At 54.0% G+C, this 13401-nt stretch overlaps 1 protein-coding gene across 2 annotated transcripts in view; it reads right to left on the reverse strand.

Moving 5' to 3' along the window:
* Positions 1 to 12998, reverse strand: part of RIMS3 (regulating synaptic membrane exocytosis 3) — a 39352-nt gene extending 26354 nt beyond the window's left edge. For both annotated transcript variants that reach the window (XM_058553811.1, XM_058553810.1), the window contains exon 1: positions 12769 to 12998. The gene's annotated coding sequence lies outside the window, so the exon portion shown is untranslated. The remainder of the gene's footprint in view (positions 1 to 12768) is intronic.
* Between the last annotated feature and the right edge of the window lie 403 nt (positions 12999 to 13401).

Genomic DNA, 13401 nt, shown 5'->3' on the forward strand with positions numbered 1-13401 from the left:
TTACCCTGCTCCTCCCATGCTCTTGCCCCTCCTCTGTATTCCAGCACCACGTGCCTTCTCTCCATTCCTCAAAAGTGCCACTCTGTCTCCTGTCTGCCTGGAATGCTCCTCTCCAGCCCGCCCCCACCCTCATGTTCTGAGAACCCGATTTGTCTGTGGTGCCACCTTTGCCTGGCTAATCCCTTCACATTGCTCAGTCCCAGTTTGAATGTCACTTCCTAGGAGAGTCTTCCCAGATGAGTCTTCCCTGTTGTGCTCCCCCAGACTTGGTACTATCCCTGCCTGTTATGGGTTGAATTGTGTCCCCCCAAAAAGATATGTTGAGGTCCTAACCTCAGTACCTCGGAATATGACCTTGTTTGGAAATAGGGTCATTGCAGATGAGATTAGTTGAGGCCGTACCCGAGGTAGGGTGGGTCCCTAAACCACTATGACTGATGTCCTTATAAGAAGACAGCCATGTGAAGACAGAGACACAGGGAGAACACCACGTGATGATGGAGGCAGAGATTGGAGTGATGCAGCAACAAGCCAAGGATTGCCAGCTGTCACCAAAAGTCATGGAACAGAGTCTCCCTCAGAGCCCTCAGAAGGAACCAACCTTGCCAACACCTTGATTTGGGACTTCTAGCCTCCAGAACTGTGAGCAAATAAGTTCCTGTTGTTTAAGCCATCTAGTTTACCGTACTTTGTCACAGTTGCCCTAGGAAACTAACACGCTGCTGTCCCTAACTTGTTCAGTGCTTATCTCCCACCCCCCACCTCCTGGCTATGAGCTGCTTAAAAACAGGAACCATGTTGTTATCTTCACGCTGAGTCCCCAGTGTCTGGCACATAGTAGGGCTCTGTAAATATTTATTGAATGAATGAATGGTGATCTTAAATAAACATTAAATCAACAGTATTTATAGCTGGATAGTAGAATTGTGAGTCACTTTTATTTTCTTCATGTGACATATTGTGTTTTCTAAAGTTACCACTTTAGAAACTGTATTAATGTTATCACAAAGAAAAAACTAAAATACATATTTTTCTTTTCAAAACATACTTTAAAATGATAGACATTTCCACCACTGTGTGTTTTGTGAAGAGGGAAAAGTTCTGCTATATGCTTAACAACTGCTTTTTTATTGATTAATTGATTCCTCCTGTGTCACTGGAGTGCTTTCCAGAGTCAGATACTCAGAGCTTGAGCCCTGGGGCCTTGTGGGGCATAGATTCCAGGTGGGAAGGGTCCGGGCAGAGTACGCATGCTTCTTGGCCATCTCCACCATCCACCCCCTCCCACACCTTGTGGGATCTGGCCAGATGTGGCACCTGTCACCTAACAGGAGCTGCTAGACTTGGTACTTGAGAATACCCCCAGCCTGGGCCAAAGGCCACTCCCAAACAGAAGCAAGATCCTGCACTCAATGAATGCATTGTCCAGTGCTTCTCAAACTTAAATGTGCACAAGAATCACCTGGGGATCTTGTTGAAATGCAGATTCTGGTTCCAGGGGCCCCAGGTGGAGCCTGAGAGTCTGTATTTCTAACAGGCTCCTAGGTGATACCCACATTGCTGGTCCATGGGCCACCCAAAGCACTAAAAGGTAAAAATAAAATACTCTGGTTGTTCTGAAGAAGTGAACACTTCAGGATGGGGAGACCAGAGAAGACATTACCGGGAAGTGCACTGCTGAGCATTTCAAAAGATAGGTGGGATTTGGAGTGGTAGAGGTGGAGGTAAGATGTGGGAAGTACCTGGGAAGGTGCAGAGAGAAAATGTTATGTTCAGAGGATAGTGAATAGAGCAGTGCAGTTTGAGCAGGAGGTAAGTACAACTGTGGAAGAGAGGGCTGAAAGGTAGGCTTGCAACAGCCAATGAAGGGCTCTGAAGGCAAGGCTAAGAAGCTTGGCTTTAATCCTGAAGGGAGTGAAATCTGACATGACTTAGATGTAATGTTTTACAGAGATCAATCTGACACTGAGTATAGAATCAGAAGAAAGCCTGACAGCAGGAAGAGCACTCAGGAGGCAGGTGGAAGGGCCGCACTGCTTCAGAGAGTGCAAGTGGACAGAGGAAAGGGGGGCCAGGAGTCATGGGAGGGCTTGGGGGGTTACCTAGAGTTAGTGATGGGACAAAGTTGGGGAGAGGAAAAAAACAGAATCCAAGGTGATTTACAGGAAGAGTGGGGGCTGAATGGTGCCATCAGCAGAGCCTGAGGTCCCAGAGTAGCTTAAAGGGAAGATGAGTCCCCACTTTAGATGTGATGAGTCTGAGATGATACTGCAGCTCCCACCTGGAGGCGTTGGGCAGGTAAGCAGATTTACTGGAGCTCAGGAGAGCCATGTGAGTGGGCAGGATTTAGGTGTGTTCTCCAGAGGGAAAAGTAGGGTATTAAAAGGAAGAAGAATGACCAGAGGAGAGGACAGAGTGATGAAAGGGCAAGAGGTAATACCCAGAGTTAGGGATAGGAGGAAAATGGAATCCACTGAAGGAGGGAGAGTCAGCAGCTAAAAGCAGGAGAACTCAGAGAAGATGCCATGAGTACACAAACAGCCAATCCGGTGGCCCTAGCACATCCTGACATGGAGACCAAAGAGAGGCCTGCCCAGCTCAGGATGCAGGAGGGCAAGGAGGCCCAGGCCTGAAAAAGAGCACAGCTTGAATGGAAAGCAGAATTTGGACCGGGGGAGAAGGGGGCTGGATCCACAGGGGAGGGTCTGGGCTGCAGCAGGATCCCAAGGGGGCCAGGGCTCCGAAGCACTTGTTACAGTGCTGGCTCAGGAAAGATAATCCTCCCACCTGCAAACACAGACAGCACTTGAACACCCATGTGGCTACAGAACCCCCAGGGCGGAGCCCAGAAGGTGGGAGAAGAGGCCTTTGGAGCAAAGCCTTATTGCTGGGGGGCACATAACTTATCATCCAACTAGGAGTCTTTCGAGAGTGAGCAGAGACACTAACAATCACACCAGGACCACAGGTATAAATTAGGACTGTCCCAGGTAAACCCAGCAGTATGGTTACCCCAGCCCTGGGGCATTCTGGATCCCCAAATACTCATTTCGTTCCTGTTGCCCCTTCCTAGATGGGGTGGCGGAACTGACAGACAGGCGGTAGGGACAGGCTAGCTCATCCTCGGAGGAATGGGCTGAGGGTGTTGGTGGACGGAGTAGTCTCTCCTCCTCCCAGCCCCGGCCCAGCCTGAGTGCCTACGCCCCAGCCGGGAGAGACGCGGCAGCACCACGGACAGCGGCCGGCCGCGCTCGCTCTCGGCCCTCCTCCTCCAGGGCCCCGCCGGCCGGATCAATATTTCATGGGGGAAGGGGCTCCGGTTACCAGGCCCGCGCCAAGCCGGAAGGCGCCGCCCGCGCCCACCGCCCACCCTGGGGACCCTCCCCGGGAACGCAGCACACTCACGGCTCCAGCCCAGACAGACACCGCCCTCAGAGGAGCACCGCACTCCCGGCACACCCCACCCCCCCACAGACCCTTTCTGGGGCACCAGGACCCGCGTGCACACCACACACCTTCACATGGCCACTCAGACACACCACATAGTCATCAAGCGCTGCACAAAGATGATGACATACACAAAACAACAGGGACACACCACACCCAGCACGCAGGCCACCTAGACACACAGCACACACACACACACACACACACACACACACACACACACACACAAAATATGCCTCACAGACACACATTACATGGAGATGCATTCACCACAGACCCACATGCATATCACACACAGACACACGAGACACCCTGCCACATGCACAAACTCACATGCTGCACAAAAACTCCCTCACAGAGACCCTCAGACATACCACTCAGAACTACATTCACTACAGACACACGCATACATACAAACTTAAACTCGCTCACACACACACTCATACACAATATGCCTTCACAGAGACCCTCAAACATTCACCATAGATACACAAGCACACACCCCATGCTATCTAGGCCTCCCCCACCCCCCGCTCTCCTGGAGCCCAGGCTTGCCCTCCCACTGTGGATGTGGCACCAGGGAGTAGGCAGGCAGGACTTCCCTCCCTCCTGGCTGCCCTGTTCTCAGGCTCTGTGGATAAATCCTCTGCATCCTCTGAGGCCTCCTGGCGTAGCTGCCCAATCCCCAGGGGCAGGCAGTCAGTGGCACAAAGAGGTGGGGTGGGGCAGGGGAAAGGGGAGCTTTGAGACCCCAAAGCTCTGGGGCATGAGGCTCCAGGGACAGCCTTGCCCTCACCTGTGGCTCCCACAGCCTCAGTGCTCCCCAGGACTCCAGCCCTCCAGGAGGTCCTGAGGCCTGTGTTGTGCATGGCAAGCAGGAGAACTGTGTAGTCTACAGCTCCTGCTCCCCCCAGGAGTGCCCAAGGCCTGCCTCAGAGACGAGGGGGCATCCTACCCCCATCCAGACACTCCAAGTGCAAAGCCCCCGTCTCAAGCAGGCTGAGGCAACAGTGGCACAAATTCTTCTGTCTGCAGGACAATCATGGCAGGATTCTCTGATAGAAACCTAAGCAAGGGCATGAGGTAAGAAGAGGGGAGTAGGCTGGCACAGCAGGAAGAGACCCCCAAATTTTCCAGGTAGGTGGAAGGGATCTTCAAGATTATCTAGGCCAATGGTCCCCATGTGTGACATCCCCATACAACTTCCTAATTTTGCATTATCCACATAACACCGTGTGCCCCCTCAACGATTTCTGCCAAATCTCCATACTCCTGTCCTGCTTGTTACTTTCTTGAAATTGGCACCTTTAACTTAAACGCATTTATTTTAAATAGAAACTCTGTGTTACTATTATAAACGGAAAGCCAAAATCACTTTTAACAAATAGAAAATGAGAGTAAAATAAATACAGTAAAAACAAAGCTATATTATTAAATTTTAGCAGCTGTATTATTAAATTTGGCAACATGGAGTTGCCAGTTAAGATCTCTTTGCTAAGAAGGGGAGGGCAGCAAGGTTGGACAGTTGTTAAGGACACACTAGCCCTGCACTCACACCTTCTCCCTGGGATAACCTTGGACTTGATAGAGCTGAAAGGGAACCAACTTTCCCACTATGTGAGCCAATGCTAGGTAATGGCAGGTCCATGGGCCACTGAAAGTCACCTCGGGTCTCACAGAAGGTATCTGTCTCCACATTGGGCAGCTTTAGGCTTGCCCATTTCCTGCAGGAGCTTGGACACAGTGGCCAGCTGGCGCCCTGTGGCCACAGTCCATTTCAGTAACAAGAATCCTTAGAAATTCCTCAGTTCTTTCTTATCTACAAATTGTCCTCACACCCACCATCTAATACAAGCCTCACAGCAGGAATTATCATCCCCATCATCTGTCTGAACCAGAAAACTGAGGATCTCAAATGTTCAGAGACTTGTCCAGACTCACACAGCTAACACAGGCTAGGTCCATGAAGAGGAGACCCTCAACTCCCCCCTGGGATGCCTTTTTTACTCTGCCTGCATCCATCCGTTGCATAGTCGGGGGCCCTTGCTCTGGGCTGGCCCTGTGCTGGGCAGTGGGGAGCAGAGGGAGGATGGTAACCTAGACTCTGCCTGTGAGGCCTTCACAATCCTGAAAGGCAAACGGGCCAGTGAGTAAGCAGCTGAGATTAAGAGAGGTTAAGAGCTTTTACTCCGGAGTCACACCGCTCTGTGTCCCTAGCCTGTAAATGACACCTCTCTGAGCCTGTTTTCTTGTCGGCAAAATGGGGATAATAACAGCACCTATCTTATAGGATGTGACGATTAAATGAAATAATGCATGCTCATAGTGTCTGGCACAGAGTAAGTGCTCAAAAATGTTTATTACAAGTACAAAAAATAGAATTAATGCAGGTAAAGAACGGCTGATTGGGGAAAGGGGGTGGTAGGCATGGCATGGTTCTTCACTGAGGAAAGGAAATGAGTCAAGTCTTCGAGGATGAGAATGATTTTGGGAGGGAGAACTGTCTTGCCTGTTCATGCCCTCCTCTTCTCTCTGTCCCCACTCCAAAGAGAGGGGAGAACATTCGGGGTCTCATCTCCCTTTCTCTCTACTCAGTCCCCTGAATGATATTTGAGAGGTTCTTCAGAGCTGCCCTGGGCATTGCTGCCCCAGGAAAGACTCCCTTTTAAGTCACAATGCCAGGTCCATTCTCTCCAGGTGCTGTCCAGATGGAGGATAGGGGACCAGGCCCACTCTGGCACTCTTAGGATTCTAACAGATGTCTTTTAAAGGACTTGCCCAGATAACAAAGACCCTCCCTTTCTCTGAGGGGGTCAAGAGCCCTGTTTGCATGTCTAACTTTGTGCTCCTTCCCAGAGGCTGCAGTTGATTGGACCAGGGTGGGCACTTGACCCACTCAGAGCAGATCCTGGAAGTTTGGATCTGCCAAACCCTGGGTTCTATCTCTGAATGTGGCTGGAACTGAGGGACACAATACAGAAACTAGAGGTGGCCCAGCATCCGGAAAAGCAGAGAAACCCCAGTCTGTGGAGATAGAAAGGTGAAGGCAGCCAGGGAGGCGCAGAGAACGGCTGCTTCAATTTCTCCTGGCCTACAGGTCCCACCTCCCAGAGGCTAATGACTTTTCTGCCCCTCAGTTCCCAGGAATCCCTTGTGTCCTCATAATAAGCCCTTCTTTATGACTGAAACCAGCTTGAGTGGGTTTCTGTATATAAGCAAAGACCTCATTAAGACAAGGGAGAAGCCAGGAGCCGGAGGCACAGAGATGAACAATCCTGAAAAAATAATCACTCTGCCTGCACTGGAGGAGCTCAGTTTAACAGGAGATAAGGAGCAAGAGCTGTGGCCTCCATCAAGACGGAGCCAAGAGAGGGTGGGCGAACTCTGTCCAGGGAAGGCCCGAAGGGTTCCTCAGAGGCTTCACAGCAAAGGTGGCAGCTGAGCCGGCTTTGAAGAATGATGGACGTTCTCCAGGGGGACAAAGCAGGAGTGGGGAGGCATTACAGACGGAGAGAACAGCAAGTGCAGAGGCACAGAGGCACAAAACAGCCTGACGTGTTAGAGGAACTGCCGGGAGTTCAAAGTGTGGTGGGGAGCAGGGGAGACGAGGCTGGAGAGGCAGCCGGGCGCAGATCACAAAGGGCTTTGAATACCACGCTAAGAAGCTGAGGCCTTTCCTGTCAGCAATGGGGAGCTATTGAAGTATTTTAAGTAGCAGGGGGTGACAGGGTCAGTTTTATGTTTTAGAAAGATCGCTCTGGGGCTGCAGGGAGAAAGGACTGGAGAAGGCAGGCCTGGAGGCAGGGAGGCCATTTAGGATGCTGCAGCAATGATTCATCTGTTCCTTTCATTCACTGAACAACTCGCTGTGTACCTACTATGTGCTGGGGCAAAACAAGATTCCTGACCCCACAGAGTTCACAGTCTAGCGAGAAAGAGAGACGAGGAGAAAGCAATTCAAGCATGATGAGCGTCATGAAGAAGTACGAGGTCCTATGGAGGCGAGCGGTGTTTAGTGTCTGGTTTTTAGACTTCGCTGTGGAAATGATGTGCGAGCTAGTATCTATCTGAAGGATAAGCAGGAGTTAACAGGGCTCCAGGAGGAGGAGTGCATTCCAGGATGAGGGAACACGTGTGCAGGTCCTGCAGCTGAGGGAGAGGGAGCATGGTCCAAGATGATACAAAAAGGTAGGCAAGTTCCAGATCCCACAGAGCCTCTGAGAACACGTCAGAGTCTGGCTTTTATTCCAAGAAGTCTTGGAAAGGTCTTAAGCAGGGAAATGATACAATGAAATATTTATCTTTAGAAGTTCGCTCTGGCTGCAGTGTGAGAAGTGAAATGAAGTGGGCCAAGAACAGAAGCATAAGGAGACCAGTTTAGGAGGCTGTCGCAGTGGTCCCGGTGAGAGCTGATGGTGGCCTGGCATGGGGCGGTGGGCAGGGAGAGAGACGACGGACTCAGAGAGGTATTCAGAACCAACAGGACTTGCTGAAGACTGGCTGTGGCATGTGGGGGTGAGGGAGAGGGAGGTGTCCAGGCGAACTTCCAGCTTTCCATCTTGAGCAAGTGGGTGGGTGGTGGTGGCAGAGATGAGCTGGGCACACTGGAGGCAGAGCAGGTGCTGGCAGGCAGAGCTGGAGACCTGGGTTTGGACCTGAGGCTGATTGTGACACATCTAAATATGGTCCAGGAAGCACTGAGATCTGCAGGTCTTGAGCCCAGAAGAGATCACTGAAGTTTAGAGAGTAAATGAGATGACCTGGGAGTGAGGGAGGAGTGGGCCAGTCAGTGAGAAGGGGGGCCCAGCGGCTCTGAGGAATCACGGCAGCAGCAGGGGCTGAGGGCAGCGTGACCAGGAGCTCTGAGCTTGGAAAACCAGAGCCATGAAAGCCAAGGGTTACTTCTCTCAGCCCTGGGAGGCATCACGCCTTGACACAGGCACTTCCCAGCTGAGAGCCCTCCTTTCCCCACAACACCTTCTTCCTCCTGGCAAACTCCAGAGTTATCCTTCTGACCAGCTCAGGAGGCCCCTCCTCCTGTGAAAACTTCCCTTGTCCAAGTCCCAGGTGCTCTGCAGTCCGACAACCTGGGTTTGAACCCCAGCTCTGCCACTTGACAGCTGTGTGACTATGGCCAAAACACTTAACCTCACTTGTCTCATACATACAACAGAAATAATAACAGTACCTACCTCATAGGGCTGTTTGAAGATGAGTCTGTAAAGTGCTGAGCAGAGAACCTAGCACACAGTAAGCACTAAATAAACGTTACTATTATTAACATCCCACCCACCTTGGGACAGTTAGTCATGCCCTCCATCTTCCTCCTCCTCCACCTGGGAACTATTTGCAGGTCTGTGTCCCTCCCTGGCTCTTCCTATCCCTACCCAATTGGCAGGACTATATAATATGCAGGGCCCAGTGCAAGATGAAAATGCAGGACCCCTTGTTCAAAATCATTGAGAATTTCAAGATGGTGACAGAAGAACATTAAACCAAGTGTGAGGTCCTTCTAAGTGCAGGGCCCTGTGCAACCATAGACTCATGGACCAGCCCTGCCCCTACCCCCAGCCAACCCTGGGCCTGGCTCAGAGGAGGTGTCAGCCCCCATATGATACAATAAAAATGCCAACCGACACTGAGATAGAACTTTGCAATTTCCATCTGGAATTTCATTTTATCTTTCCCACAGAGAGATGACATCAACCCTCAGTGTCAAGGACACTGAGGTTCAGAGATGGGTGTGCCTTCCCAGAGGTCACACACCTCATGAACTGCAGAGCTAGGAGGTGAACATAGGCCAGCCTGGTGCCAAAGCCCTGCCTCTTGCCCTCTGGCTCCTTGGGGAGGTTGGGAGAACCTGGCCCCAAGGGATGATCTACATCAACAAGGCTGAGATGCACCTCAGCCCAGAGAGAGGGAACTGGAGAGACTGGGACCGGCCCCCTCCCTCCTGGGGCAAGCCACATAAACAACTTGCTCCCTGGGCACCAGCGCTGCACACAGGGAAGGGGGTAGGAGAGGGCAAAAGGTCACTCCAGAAAAGGCTCTGGCTGAGGGCCATAGACCCTAGCCCACCCTCTCTGGAAATCAGACCCTGCCTCCTCTGCTGAAAACCTTTTAGGGGCTGCCATTGGCCTCAGAATAATTCCCAAGTCTAATATCTTGCTAGACCAGGGAGGTCCGACCTGGGTGTGCTGACACCTGCCCACTCTCTACCGTCTCTCCACCACTGCTGCCCTCCTCGACCACACCAGGCCTGTTCCCATCATCACCAAGCCTTAGCACACAGTTTCCCTTCCCTCATCTCTTCTTTGCATCCTCAACTCCCTGTCACCTGTGGCTCCCTGAATCCCTCCTTTCAACACACGTCACGCGTGTAATTACCTGCTGTGGGCCGTCTCCTGGCTAGAATGGAGGCTCCATGGAGGCAGTGCTGCCTGGCTCATAGATCTTGGTACATCAGGTGTCTGAATGCACCCTCCTGCAACAGAGGCAGGAGGGCCCTGCACTCTCTCTCCCCTTCACTCCACTCCTTCCCAACCCTCCTTTTCTTGTCCAGACATTTTGAGCTCAAAGTGTGAGGAGCCCAAACTTGCAAAGGGAAGAGAATCATCACAGCATATGTGCCCTCCACCTGCCAGCCCTGGGCTGGGTGCTGTACATCCAGTTACTACATTTAATCCCCAAGGCACCTTCCAGATGCAGTGGGCCAGTATGGGTATAAATTATTCCTATTTTCCAGAGGAGTTGAGGCTACCTGCTGAAGCGGTAACAGAGCCTGGAAGTGGAGGAAGTGGGATTTGAACCCAGGTCTGCCTGATGCCCAAGTACCTGGTCTCCTCTCTACCCCATGACTCACTGTTCCAAGCTAGCTCACCTCCAACCAGACAGCAATTGTTTCTACCCCATGCCCTCAGTTCACACACACCCCAGGCGGCACAGCTCCTGTTGGGTCAGCAAACCACCAGTGTAGGAAACGGCTCCACTGTCAGCAAGAGGCCAGTGCAGAAGTCACCCCTCCCCTGGCTCAACGAAATGCCAGTGTGGGAGAGATACTCCCCAAGTCAGCCAAACACTAATGGGGGAGATACCCCCATTGTCAGCAAAATGCAGGTACAGGAGGCATATCCTGCACCCCAAGTCAGCAAAAGGCCTGTGTAAGAGACACACCCCTCTGCCCAGGCCCATGACTGGGCTGGGGTGCACAAAGTCCTCCAAGGTGGTGCTCCCGGTGTAGGGGCGGGGGAGGCACTGGGGCTGGGGCTGCTGCTGTGGCCTGGGGGAGAAGGCTGTGGCTGGGGAGGGGGGCAGACTCGGGTGAGAGTTCTCACATGGCACTAATGAAATCAACCACTAGCCTGCCCCCCCCCACCCCCTCCCCAGGGACCCTCCAGGCTCCAGCTGATGCAATGCCCAGGCTGGATAATTGTTTTCTTCCCTCCTTAAAGGGCCAGCTGCTGTTGCAGCTGCAGACATCACCCAGACCCCTGAGAGACCCCACAGAGCTTAGCACTTGGTTAGGGATAGAGGGAGCCCAGAAAGTAGCAGTTCAGCCCTGGGATCTGCAGAGTAAAATCCAATTAATGTCCAGAGACCAAAAGTGTCTGTGAGCAAGGAGGGAGGGAGAGATAATGGTTAAGACAGAGACAGGGCCTGGCCCAGGAGACCACACGCCCTGAGGGAAGGGACCTTGGTCCCTGCTGCATCCTCAGCACCTGGCTCCTACCTGCCTGTCCCGTCAAGTCCTTGGCACAGGGGTTGCTTGTGAGTTCAGCAGTTATCTACTGCGCTCCCCTGAGTACCAGGCACTGTGCTAAGCAGCTCAAATCCACCATTTCATTTACTCCTTCCAGCAGACCTAGAAGGTAGGTCTGTTTTACTGCAGGAGGCTCAGAGAGGGCAAGTGATTTCCTCAATAGCACACAGCTGGAAAGTGGCAGCGCCTGGGTTTCAAGCCAAGTTTGCCCGACTCTGGGCTTCATACCCTGCAGAGGGTTGGGTGGGTGTCGAACCCCAGGGCTGGAGGTCCCTACGCCAGGCAGCCTGGCACAGAGGGCAGGGAAGGGGTCTGTGGGCCCTAAACAGGCTCTGAAGGGCATGGTGCTTGGTTTAAGCACAGGTTTCACAGACCCCTTCCCCAACCCCACCCCAAAAGAGAATGCCCCATTAGGCTGCCCACATGCCCCTGGGGACAGTTGGCAGCTGCCTGATTACAGACTAATTGGGGGCTGGCAGCAACTGTGGGGCTGGCTAGTTAACCCCTTGGTGATCAGGCCTGGCCCAGAAAGGCCCTCTCCCCACGACTTCAGGCCCAAACCCAGGGACCCTAGACTTAAGAAGTCATCATGGGCAGACGACAGGACCAAAGAGAGAGCAGCCTTCCTCTCCACACCCAGACAACACTCCTGGGGCTGGGGTTGGACGCTGGCATTCACCCAGGCTCCCCAGCTCCGAAGGGCCACATCCAAACAGCCCCCAGGTGGCAGTGCCACCCAGTGCCTTGTTCTCTGGTCTTGGGTATGGCATTGCACACCCCACCCAGGATCACAGGAGCTATGGGCCCTCCCTGGGTTTCGACGCCCAGGATACTGGGAAGAAACCCACTCCTCAGTCCTGGGTTGTCCAGACAAGGTGATGTGAGCATGGGTCCAAGCAGCCTGGAGGCCAGCCAGTGAAGATACCCTCCCCCTGAAAGAGAGGGTGCCCAGGTTCCCCCCGCAAGGGTCTTGCCAAGTCCTCCTGAACCTTGGACTCCCCACTGTGCATTGACCAACTGCCTTTCCCAGCTTCCCAGAAGCCCCCTTTTCCCACCCTAGCGCTGGAGTGAGCACCACTCCTTTTCTTTCATGGGGTGGGGAGGTCCTCTGGGCACCACAGTGGTGTCATATTGGGAGGAAAGAGTGGCTGCTTCTCAACCAGGGCACGGGCAGGAGGGAGAAAGGCAGGCTGCCTTCCAGCTCCCTTTCCAGGAGAGATTTTAAGCACTTTCCAAAAATTCCATGCCAGGCAATGCTGCTGAAGCACAGGGCCCCAGGTGCTCTGAGCATCAGCAAGAAACTCAAGACTCTGGGGTCCCCTACCCCATTTTCCAGGCTTCCTCAAACACCCCATGCTCCCCTCTCATACCTCAGCCCCCAACCCAGAGCCATCATACACACTGTGCACATCCTCCGGGCCCCCGCCCCCTAGACCCTGCACACTCAGATCCCTACGTGGCGCCTCACGGCTGGAGCCCCCCTCCCCCCGCCAGTGGTCTCCCAGACCTCCGCAACCCCCTCCCCACGTCCACTCCCAGGCGAGCAAGGCCTACTGACTTACCCAGAGGTGGGGCCGGGGTCCAGACAGGGAGGAGTCTCCGCTGGCCGAGGTGGCTCCGCAAGGCGGGGCAGGTGCGCCCCGGGACCCCGCCCCGCGGACCCGGCGGTAGGCGCGGCCCGGTCCCAGGCGGGCGGCGGACTCCGAGGGGGTAGGGACGCGGGGCGGGGAGGGGCGACGAGTGAGGCTCACGGGGGCATCGCCCGCCGCCAGGCCGGGCAGCTCTGCTCCGCCCGCCTGCGCTGCCGGCTCCGCAGCCGCCACGGTTCTCAGCCGCCGCCGGCTGCAAAGCCCAAGCCGCGGCTGGCGGGAGGCGAAGAGGGAGGCGGGGCCTGCTGGGGGCGGGGGCCTCGGCCGGCTGGGCGGGGCCATGAAAGGGGCGGGGCCAGTCGGGGCAGGGCTGTGGGTGGTGGGCGGGGCCTAGGGAATTGGGAGAGTCTGGGTTTGCCTGGTAGGGGGCGACCTAGAGGCCGGGGTCTAGAGGACGCCTCAAGCCTCTCCACGTTCCTAGAACGCTGCTGCCTCATGCCTGGTCCCTGTCTACACCACCGTCTCTGTCTGTTCTTTCTCATCCTTCCTTCTCTTTGGGGGCACCTCCCAGGACCTCACTGGCACCGCGGTACCCCCGCCCCACCC

This window comes from Diceros bicornis, chromosome 13, assembly GCF_020826845.1.
Source record: "Diceros bicornis minor isolate mBicDic1 chromosome 13, mDicBic1.mat.cur, whole genome shotgun sequence".
NCBI classification, from domain to species: Eukaryota; Metazoa; Chordata; class Mammalia; order Perissodactyla; family Rhinocerotidae; genus Diceros; species Diceros bicornis.